Below are 11648 nucleotides of genomic sequence, written 5' to 3'. Positions count from 1 at the left end.
GCACAGGCAGCAGAACTGGTACCCAGCCAGATGCTTCCTGTTCTGGTACATGGAATTATTCTGCCCAAAGTGTGGGTATTTGCACTGAGGTTTCTGCCATCCCAATCCACAACTTTCTTCAGGTCCTTCTGGACCTTCTGGACACTTCTGGATACTTCTATCAGACACTTACCCCACTTACTTGGTGTCAGCTGCAATTTCTTGAGAATTGTAACTGATGGAAATTTTGAACACAGATCCCCATACTGACCTCCTGCAATAGTCTGCTTGCTGGTGAAGTATACTCACCAGCCAAGGATTGAACTGCTACTCTTAGCCTGATAGTTCAGTCCATGCTTCCAAATCATTCAGTCTTTCGTCACTATGGTTTTCTGTGCCATTCATCAATTGGCACATTTTCCTCTGCTTCCAGAAGGGAGGGCTGAGGGAGGTAGCATCAAAAGCCATAACGAGGTCAAGTTATGTAACAACTGACACTCCCCATTATCCCACAGATGCAGTCATTTCTCTGCAGAAGTTAAGAACTTTGATTATGCATGATTTCCCCTTTCGAATGCACTGACTGTTCCTGATACCTGTCTGTGCTGGGGAGAGCCTGATACCTCCACGTGTTCCTGATACCTTCCCGTGCTTGGGAGAGCCAAGAGGTCATGTTCCATGGGACAGAGCTGAGGCTGACAGCCCTGTAGTTCAACGAGTCACTACTTGACTCTTTAAATTACAGATGTAATGTCAGTCTTTTCCCTGTAGTCAGGAGCATTCCTAGTTGTCAGTATCTCACAAATGATAAACAGCAGTCTCACACATCCATCAGCTCCTCCAGCACCTTCAGATGAATTCCATCTGGTTCTTTGGATTTAAATGCATCCACCTTCTCTTAACATGTCACTTTTTACTTCTTGTTCCTCCTTTTCCCAAAAGGACAAAAGTCTAGGTGGAGGCTTTGCTTGTGAAAACTGGAGCAAAAAAGTAATTGAGTACTCGAGCCTTTTTTACTCTGTCCATCAGGAGGCTGTGTCCCCCACGCATTAAAGGATGCATGTTCCTCCTGAACCTCCTCTTACAACTACTGTTCCTGTCACTCTTAATATGTCACACTGTTTTTAGCTCCAGCAGGGCTTTGGCTCCCCTGATATATTTGATCTTTCTTACTTCTTATGGTCATGGAGAACTTGGATAATTTATGGGTATTAATATCACCACCATAAATCAGTTATGTCTTTCAGGGCCAAGTAAGCAATTCTTTACAAACAGCAAACAATAAAATTAATAAATGGCTTAAAACTGTAATTAAGATCATTTTATACTGCTGAAATAGATAATTTTAGTATTTATGGGCCAAAATAGTCCCCGCTAACATTAACATATGCAGATTTATTTCAATATATCATACATAAAACTAAATGGGGTAGATGAAGGAAGTTGCTGGGTCTTCAAAAGAATGAAGATATTAGCCTCCATTTTCACATATCCTTTGCATCTAAGCCACAGGACTGTGGAGTATTCCTTCTTTCTTGGCCATACAAATATTTGCTGATACAATGAATTCTGATACCTTCTACACTGCAACATTGTGCTTTAAACGTGATATCTTAGCAGTTACAACACTATCCTTGAAGATGGGAGAGTTGTGTCAACCTTCTATTCCAAGTCTTGTAACTAGAGTACAAACCAAGGTCTGCACATCTTGGATATATGCTTTAGTCATTCTCTGGTGAAGTCTGAGGGTAGTACCAGCATAACATTAGCAGTATTTCTGATTCTTGACCTTATTTTTCAAGTTTATTTGAATTAAGAAGTGGCTAAAAGATACAGACTCAAAACTTAAGAACTTCCAAATATGAGATATTCACAAAGTTCTGCTCAATATAGCCTGGGGTGATGGTTGAGTCCATTCTGTACCAGTATCTTAATTAGACCATATGGCACATGAAAGCTCCCTATAATCCAATTTGTAAATTACAGAATGGAGGGAATTTAACCAATTTAGGATTTCCTTTCATCCCGCCTCTCTCTTCCCCATGCAATCAAAAGACACATGCTTGAATCTACTAAAATGAGCAGAATCATAATGGATCTGTTCCTCATTGTAAAGATAAGATTCTGTAGAACTGTTTGCAGGACTGGGACTAATTTGGCTGTCAAGCTAAAGAACTTCACTCTGATTTCCATTACAGGCTGGAAATGCAAAGATTTTTAGGAACAGTGTAATCTTCAGGTAAAAAAAGCTGTCAGATTGGGAAATTGTTAATAAGACATATCCCCCTCTCTTATTTATTATACCTCCATGACTGGAATGACTTTATTTTGCAAAGCACCAGCCTAAGAAACAAAGTCCAGATTCCAAAAAGCTACTAAAGTTACTATAATCACAGCAATCTCACTTATTTCAGAGAAGGGAGACCTGCATGTTGGACAGCATGCTCCAAGAATCTCTACTGCAGTGTGCAAAATAAGAGTAATAGCTGGAAGGCAAGTGTAGACTCTTGCCCTTGACTGCTTGGAGAAGAGACTGTTTGGGATGCAATATACCCAAGTCCAGGGAACTAAGGATAGCATAGCAAAGTCTTTCCAGAGATCTCTTTTACATTGGTGGCTGGAGGAGGAGGATAGTTGCAATAATATCTTTAATCATAATAAAAAAGAACAAGATTTCCGTATGTCTAGCAACTATGCCAAACGCCTCCATAAACTCCTCCTATGTAGCATTTCACAGAATCACAGAATTGCCAGGGTTGGAAGGGACCTCAGGGATCATGAATCTCCAACCGCCCTGCCACACGCAGGGCCACCAACCTCTCCATTTAATACTAGACCAGGCTGCCCAGGGCCCCATCCAATCTGGCCTTGAACACCTCCAGGGATGGGGCATCCACAGCCTCCCTGGGCAGCCTGTTCCAGCACCTCACCACTCTCTCTGTAAAGAATTTCCCCCTGACATCCAACCTAAATCTCCCTTCCCTCAACTTAAAACCATTTCCTCTTGTCCTGCTGTCACTCACCCTTTCAAAGAGTTGATTCCCCTCCTCCATTTGGCAGTCATAGAGTAACAGGAAAGCAAAATTTCCTTTCTTTTTTAGTATACTTCTAAAAAATCTACTAAAGGTATCTGATTTATTTCAATACTATTCAGAACAAACTAAAAAAAAAAAAAAAACCAGAAACAACAACAACAACAACAAAAACAACAACTCTGAAATCCACTGGGATTGTGTTTAAAAGACTGCTGTGGGTTTTCCTTGTTTAACATGAGCTGTGAATATGGAAATGAAAGTGTTATTTCAGGAACAGCTGGAGGAGGCAAAAGATGGCATCACAGAATTCCTAGATTCTTTTTGTGGTTCTATTTCTCCCTAAATAAAAAGAAGAAAAAAAGACAGTAAAAAGCATGTAACATCTCATGATTTATTCAACGAATACAAATGTACCAAGGAAATCTTTGTACTTTGCTCCAAACTTGCCTCTAAGATGCAGAGCAAGCATGCATTGTTTTGAAGTGGTAACACTGATGCTGAGGTATTTGTTTTTATGGTTGAGAGCCCTTTAACGTTTTCTGTTTTATTCTACTTAGTACAAACTAATGTTTAACTCATATCTTTCTTTTCTATCATGACCAAGTTACATGTGGTTCCTCTCACCTACACACATCTGTTTCTACCTAGGTATGTATTCTAAGATGTTCTCTTCCAGAATATCATTTATATTTCTACCCTATTTTAGGGTAAAGTGAGCTCTTATGTAGGTTTGTTTAGCTCTCTTCAAGGACTATAAGGGCTAAATAATGAGCTCAGACAATATGCCTCAATTGCAGATAAATGAAACTATGTAAGATAATAGAATCATAGAATCCTTAGAGTTGGAAAGGACCTTTAAAGGACATGTAGTCCAACTCCTCTGCAATGAACAGGGATACCACAGCTACATCAGGATGCCCAGGGCCTAATCCAGCCTCGCCTTGAAAGTCTCCAGGGACAGGGCATCCACCACATCACTAGGTAACCTGTTTCAGTGCTTCACCACCCTCACTGTAAAAGACTTTTTCCTTATATCTAACCTAAATCTACTCTTTGTACACATGAAGCCATTTCCCCTTGTTCTATCACCATAGACAGTGCAAAAGAGTCTTTCTCCTTCTTTCCTGTAGCTCCCCTTTAGGTACTGAAAGGCTGCTTCAGGTCTTCTCTTTGTCTGCCATGTCAGATGCATATCACAAACCTGTTCTCTCTGTGCCTTTGCTGCGACTTTATGCTCTGTGTGGTCCCATCCCTGTTCTTACTTCCTTTTCCTGATTTTGTGTGTTCTGGAGATTTTTCAAGATCCCATGAGAACAAGAAGATTCACTGCTTTTCTTATATATAAGTATCTCACTGAAAAGAATATTTGTACATGAAAGAAGAGGATTCAGTCCTTTGTTTTCAGAATTAATGTCCTTGTAACAACAGCTTGAGAAGAAGTCAGAAACTCTCATTTTGATGCCAGATTCCTTGTGTTTGTAAGATACAGAATATATTCCTAGACTTGTCACCTGGAATTACAAATTGTGACTTTCTTGATGCTCAATGATAATCATAGAATCACAAAATCATAGAATGGCCTGGGTTGAAAAGGACCACAATGATCATCCAATTTCAACCCCCTGCTACATGCAGGGTCACCAACCACCAGACCAGGCTGCTCAGAGCCACATCCAGCCTGGCCTTGAATGCCTCCAGGGATGGGGCATCCACAACCTCCTTGGGTAACCTGTTCCAGAGCATCACCACCCTCTGTATGAAAAACTTTCTCCTAATAGCTAACCTATATCTCCTTTGTCTTAGTTTAAATCCATCCCCTATTGTTCTATCACTATCCTTTAAAGAAAAGTGTTCATCCACTCAGTTACAGTAGTTTTTCAGCTATGGAGGATATTGGCCTTTAGAAATAGAGACCTGGTAAGAAATCATAGCAGAGAGTAAATATCTAGACCAGAGAAGGCAGCTGGCACCTTGGGGGATCACTTTGCTTGACCTCTAATGGGTCAGACATCCTACTGTGACTGCAGATGCTTGGAACCTTTCTTTGATGAGCAGTAATCACGTCTAAGTGACTTCAGAGAGCAGCACAAATGGACAGCAGATGTGCATATGTCCCACTAAACTTCAGTACCCCTGATCTAAGCAGTAATGAATCTCTCAGGGGCGAGGGGGACAGTGTCTCACCCTGGCTTTCGTTACACTCTATTTAAAAATAAAAAATCAAGCCTTTAATAGAAAATGCTATAGTAACAGCCTCAAGCACTCTTTCGGTGTCACTGTGGGGGTCACACTAATTCTAACAAATTAACAAGAAAATTAATGACACTTAGGAGGACAGGACTGCAGCTCTGGTGCCCAGCCTTCAGGCTGATCCAAGGCATCCTGTGCTCTGCAAAATGTTTTGTCTTTCTAATGTTATGTCTTTCGCAGTCATGGTCAGTTTGCAACAGAGGCATGGCTGACTCAAAACCACAAGAGGTGGGAGAACTGAAGAAGTTATGCCTATCCACTGTCCGGGGAAAGTCAATCTGAGGCAAATTGTTGTGCATTTTATTCTGTTCCCTTCCTGAAGTAAGTGAATATCCTTTGATGTACAGCTAATAAGCATCCTTCAGACTTCATGAGTCTTCATAAAAACGTCTGTTCTATGTAGGCCAAGACAAACACCAGATTAAGCCAAAACAGAATGAAAATCAGCTAAATAGAATACTGAAGCACCGCCACTTTTTATTTCCACTTCTGGCCTTTCTTCTGCTATGGAAATAACTGTGCTGGACAAACGAGGGAGCTCTTCAGCTGACCAAACTTATGTGTACAAAAAGCTTGGAAAGATAACAGGAAAACTCACACTGGCTCAGATTTCCTTTGCTTCTGTTTTCTGATCTATTCTTTTGGCTAAACTTTTCCTAGATGAGCCACAAAAAATCCTCACTGGAAATCTACAACATTTACATTGATTGGGGTGAGCCAGCTGGATCACTCGTCAGACACTTCTCCAGCCACTCAGAAGTGTTCTGTCAAAACCTCTACTTGTCCATCTTCTCTCATTAGCTTCTCAAATGGTTGGTGCTCACACAGTCATGACATCATGTACCAAATTTGTACATTAGCCATTTCTTTCTCCATTTCAGCAGTGTTCCCAAGGGAAAAACAAAAAAACAAAAAAAAAAAAACAGGTAAAAATAATATTCATAAATTATGTATCTTCTGGTTTCATGGCTGTTTCTGACAGATAACCGTGATTACCATCAATGAACTTTCTCTATTAAAACTCTTTCAGGATGATTCTTAGTACTGGAAATTGATGTGTGGTCTTAATGTGTGCTGAAATGGGCTTACCCAAACATTTTTTCGAACATTTATCACAAGATTCTGTCAAAGCATTGATTGTACTCTATATCTGAAAAGCAGACTATATGTTGCAATTAGAATAGCTTCAGATGCTTTCAGAAGTTAAATTCTGTGAGGGGAAAAAACGACCATAAAATGTACCTGAAAAATAAGCAAAATACATCCATCAACCCTTACAATCTTAAAAATGTGTACCTCAGTTTTGCAGAGTCTTTGTGGAAATTTACTTAACCAGGTGCTCTGTCTGCTCTAACTGAAAAAATGAAAATGATGAAAAATTAATGGAAGAAATAATGAACCCATTTCATGGGAGAACAAGAAAAATTGCTCTTGGCCCTGCTGAAAATTACTGTTAGCCTGCTGTACAAAATACAACACAAGAACTCTCCTTGCCTGTGCTTGCTCTGCCCCACTCAACCAGTCCATTTTCTCATCAAAATGTACTTGCTTCAGGTAAATGAGCTAGCAAAATTGTACAAGTTTGTTTTATTTGGCTAACATGTAAATCAAGTGGACTCACTTCAGTCTAACTATTGAAGGACCTGGGGAACGATTCTTGTCCTTTGAATAGGAGGCAGATGCTGGGGAAAAAAAGAGCAAATAGACATGGCAACATGTGGTAGAAAGATCTAAGGAATAGTTGTTGTATAAAGTACCTGGGACTCTAAAGCAGCTGAAGTCATTCAGACTAGAATAAATAAATACGGTTCTTTGCCAGACTGTAAGATTAGCAAACACTTCAAAACAGTTTGTCCATATTCAAGCATGAATACTCCCTCATGTTTGCTTGCTGTTTAGGAACAGCTAAAGTTAATCATATCCTCTAGACTTTTAGCATAGGACTTTCACAGGTTTTTACAACCTTTTAATGATTTGTCTGCACTGTGTCAGTGTTACAGGCTTGTATGTGTGGCTGCAAATACACGTGTATGTACTTGAAAGCTGACACGCAGTGGGTTTGACTGCAAACATACAGCAATTAAGGGGACGCTTTTTATCAGTTTTGGCTGAGTTTGGAGAAGACCTGTAATGTCAGAACCAACACAATAAATTTTATTCTCATCAAGATGGCAGATGCCCACATAACTCTCCCTAGATCCCACCAGCTGCTTTCCAAAGAGGTATTCCATTCTTTCTCCTGTAGCTTTACAGTGAAAATTATGGCAAACAAATTGATGTTTGCAGCACCCTGTGGCTGTTCAAGCAAAGATTCCTATGGCTTGTAAACACAGTGAAACACACTGAGGAGAAAAACAGCTGAAATAAAAAGCTGCCTTTGTGCAGGACCAACCAGAAGCATAAGCAAAGCTGGTATTTGCCCAGGACAGCTGACTACCAAAGGCAACATAATTCTTATGCCCTACCACTTACTTTCCTTGTGCAGGACCCTGGAAGACCATGCTGGGTGCTGCTGCTGGCAGCAGAGCCCATAGGACAGCAGTGCTCCTCAGGCAAGACACGATGACTACTCTCCTACCTCCAACCAGGCCTCGTTAGCCACAAACCCAGCTTCACTCAGCTCTCTGCTCTTTCCTACTCCTAGCCCAGGACACTTCTCTAAATTGTGTTGAGATAACTCAGTCTTGTTAAAACTGCCGAGAAGCCTTGAGCTAGCTCTGTTTTTGGCCACTTGTTCAGGGCTGCACTGGCTGCACAATCATGCTAGATGGCAGCTTGAGCAAAATCTAAAATCCAAATGCAAACCAATAGTAAAGACAAAATATTTTTAGTTTTCAGGCCTGCACTCTATGGAAGAACCCATTTAATGCTACCTAGAAATAACAAGATGAGTGACACTTAATTCAGCCTAACAAAGCTGTACTTAATTTTAACACTTAGGAACAAAGTAGTAATTCAGAATTTGGTATACTCATGCAGAAAATCACATGCAGATTACCAGAATAGAGTCAGCAGTTTGATGAAAGACAAAGACCCCTTAAAGACAAAGACCCCAAATTACTGTATTCAAATGCTTTCCAACCACCCTCAAGAAAATCTGTACTTTCACTTCATTCACTCCTCTCTTCCCTTTCCATTTCTACATGCTTGGAGCAGTCTCCATTGTATAACTGAAGATAATTTCGAATGCCTTTAGTCATGAAGAATTAAAAAAAAAAAAAAAAAAAGAAGAAGAATTTCTGAACATGTGGGATTAGAGAGAATGGGCTTTATTCCTGAGTTTTCCCCAAAAGGTCTATGTTATTATCAAAGCTCAGGAAGCCAAATTAAAGAACATCCTTAATTCTGTTACTTCTTTGATCTGATTTCTTAAGCGAAGCATTTTCTCATATGATTATATGCATGTGCAAGTTTTCCGAAGATGGATGCATGCTAAAACAAGTGGCAGCGTTTCGTTACTCAGCCAGAGTAAGAGAAGGATGAATCAGAATCAACTGGGTGTTGCCAGATCCAACAGGCTTTGTGCAAACTGTCTTCAGATTGTACTAGTCTGATAACAAATGTTTTTATGGTAGCTGACCCTTACTGTATACTATAGAAGTAGCTTGGATTTTGTAGGCATTTAGAAAGCTTTGCAACCAGTACAGCTGTGTTTCTTTGTTGTGGGGAGGATTGAATAAATTTGGCTCCACTCCAGTTTAGGAGCTTCATTAAAACTGGACAAACACCAGAATTTTAAACTAGGGAGTCATTCCCCTGAGGAAGACTAAGCAGTGCAAACAGATTCAGGGTACTAAAAAACCACTTCCTGTGCTCTGGGAGAGGAAGCAAACAGCCTGTATGCAACTGGGGAAGAAGTACAAGCTGTCACACCCCTTCTAATGAAAGAAGATTTTTTTTAGTTTGTTCCCTTAATATTACCCTAATATTACTTTCTCAGGTAAGTAAGCAACCTCCAGTGCCTTACTGCTGAAACAGCTGGAGTCACTGCTGCGGTGCCCTGTATGTTTTTGTTAGCTACTGGATGTAGGAAACAGGGCTGTCCTGTACCCTATACTGCAGTGCCACCTTATGGCACTTGTTCTACAAATGCCTTCATTTGTTTTCCCTTATGTTCATCCATCATGTTTTAATCAAATGAGAAGGCTACAGTGCAGATAGGCCAGTGAGGCAGAAAGTAGCCAGGATTTGGGGAGCTGCAGCTTGATTAACAAAGTCAGTTCCTTATGCCATGTCACAGACAACAAACCTGGAAAAAATATTATCTAATTAATGTGGCTGTCTTAAACATTAACAGTACGTAGACTATTCCTGACAGATGCTTATTTCCCAGAAATGTTCAGTGGTAAGAAGCCCAGGCCCATTTCCTCTCTAGCCCTTTTGCTAGGTTGCATATTCCAGCCAGCTCGTCGTTAGATTTGGACATCAATTCTCATCCTCTTCACAGTGTTTTCCTTTTGTATAACAATTGAAGAACCAACTCTTCTCAAAATTTAGTTCAGATGATGCAATATCCATTCTTTAATGAAGCCTGTCATCATTGATGTGATCCCCTTTTTCATGCCACTGATCATTTTCATTCTTCTCATCCAGGTTTTCTCCAGTGAGCTCTTATCTTTGTATTCATGATTTTGCTGGTAAAAGATTCTGACAATACCTGTACTATTCTGACAATGCCTGTACTATTCAACTTCCTTGCTGTTAGCAGGGATAAGGAAATAACAATGCTCCCATTTAATCCTGGGGAGGAATAACATTGAGAGAGGTTTAAACTTTGCAGGAAGAAAGTCCTAGATTTTTGCTTTGGAAGCATTCACATCCCTGAAGGTGCTCCAGGCCAGGTTGGATGGGGCCCTGGCCAGCCTGAGCTGGTGGTGGGCAGTCTTGCCCATGGCAGGGGTTGGGATGGGTGGGCTTTGAGGTCCCTTCCTCACTCTACGATTCTGTGATATATTTATCTTAGACATGTATTTTAAAATGCAGAATTGAATTGCATCATAGACATAATATTTTGAGAGTTTTCAAATTGACCAAGGTTATGTTCAAATAATTCTATAGTAGTTGGGTATAACCATTAGCATAAAATACCATCTTCTTTTCTCCCAGGAGTTTACTATGTAAATGAAGACAGTCTTTTTACAGCAGTGCTTCTCAGTATTTTTTAAGAGTGATTAATTCAGGGATTTAGAAGAATACGTAAAATAATAGGAAGCATGGAGAGGAATGGCATGAAAGGATAAATAACTCAAAGAAGAGAAATAAAATAATATGTTTTCCTAATAATAATGCAGTGAAGCAATCAGAACAGCAAACAGAAATCACAGTTTCTTAATCCATTTTTCTGTCACCACCAGAAGCAAAACATCTGGAAGATCCATGAAAACTATTGCACTTCCAAACCCAGCAACTTCAAATAAAACAAATCATCTAGAGGATTTTGACGATGTAATTAATTTCTTTAATTTCCCCATTGCACATGTCTCAGTATTAAAAGTTGGGAGCAGTGTTGCTCTCTAATGCTGGAATTACTAGAAAGCATAGAGCAGAAAGGGAATTCATCAAGAGGGGTGGGACTCAAAACAGCAAAAAAAAGAGAGGTTTTTTTGGTAAGGCATGCAGAGGAGCAGTGTGGACCTGAGAAAAGGAAGAGAGGAACAGTAATAAAAGAAATGTTGGGCAGGAGCATCAAATGAGATGGGGGAGGGTATGAAGAAAAGCGGAAGGATTAAAAAAAAAACAAAACCACAAATGAAAACTTAGAAGAAGGAATAGTAACTGAAGAAGGATGGTTCCTGCTAAGCAATTTTAAACAATTATAATTAAACTAGAGGATGCAAATGGAGTGAAAGCTGCCCATTCAGATTCTGAAGAGAGAAAATGAACAAAGACTACATCTGTTCTGTTTGATGGCTTCATTCTTCAGTTTGCTCACAGGTCCTGGCTTACATTTCAATATGTTCCTCCATTTGTGTGCTCTTTTGGAGCTACCTGGCCATTTTCCCCTGGGAAGAAGCCAGGGCACATCTCCGGTGCCTGCTCCCCATGAGCAGCATGGATAAGGCTGTGCTGCCTTCTTTCCTAGTTTGTGTTGGAAGGGACCTTTGAAGGTCATCTAGTCCAACTCCCCTTCAATGAAAAGGGAACTACTAAATAAACATGAAGAATCATTACTATAAAAACCACTATATGGTGGTGGCACACCAGAGAGCTGTCCACCCAGAGGACAGTAGCCTGAAGTAGTCTCAATGCAGTAGCCATGCTGGTAGCCACGGGTCACTCCCCTGTTCTGCTTTCTTCTGTGAGCTGAATCTCTGGTGGCACATGAATAAAAACCAGGCAGCGAACCTCAGACTCATTAAATGAAGCAAAGATTACTGCTGGATT

This window comes from Phasianus colchicus, chromosome 1 (assembly GCF_987193195.1).
Source record: "Phasianus colchicus chromosome 1, bPhaCol1.hap1.1, whole genome shotgun sequence".
In the NCBI taxonomy this organism is placed as follows: Eukaryota; Metazoa; Chordata; class Aves; order Galliformes; family Phasianidae; genus Phasianus; species Phasianus colchicus.
This window is presented reverse-complemented; position numbering follows the sequence as displayed.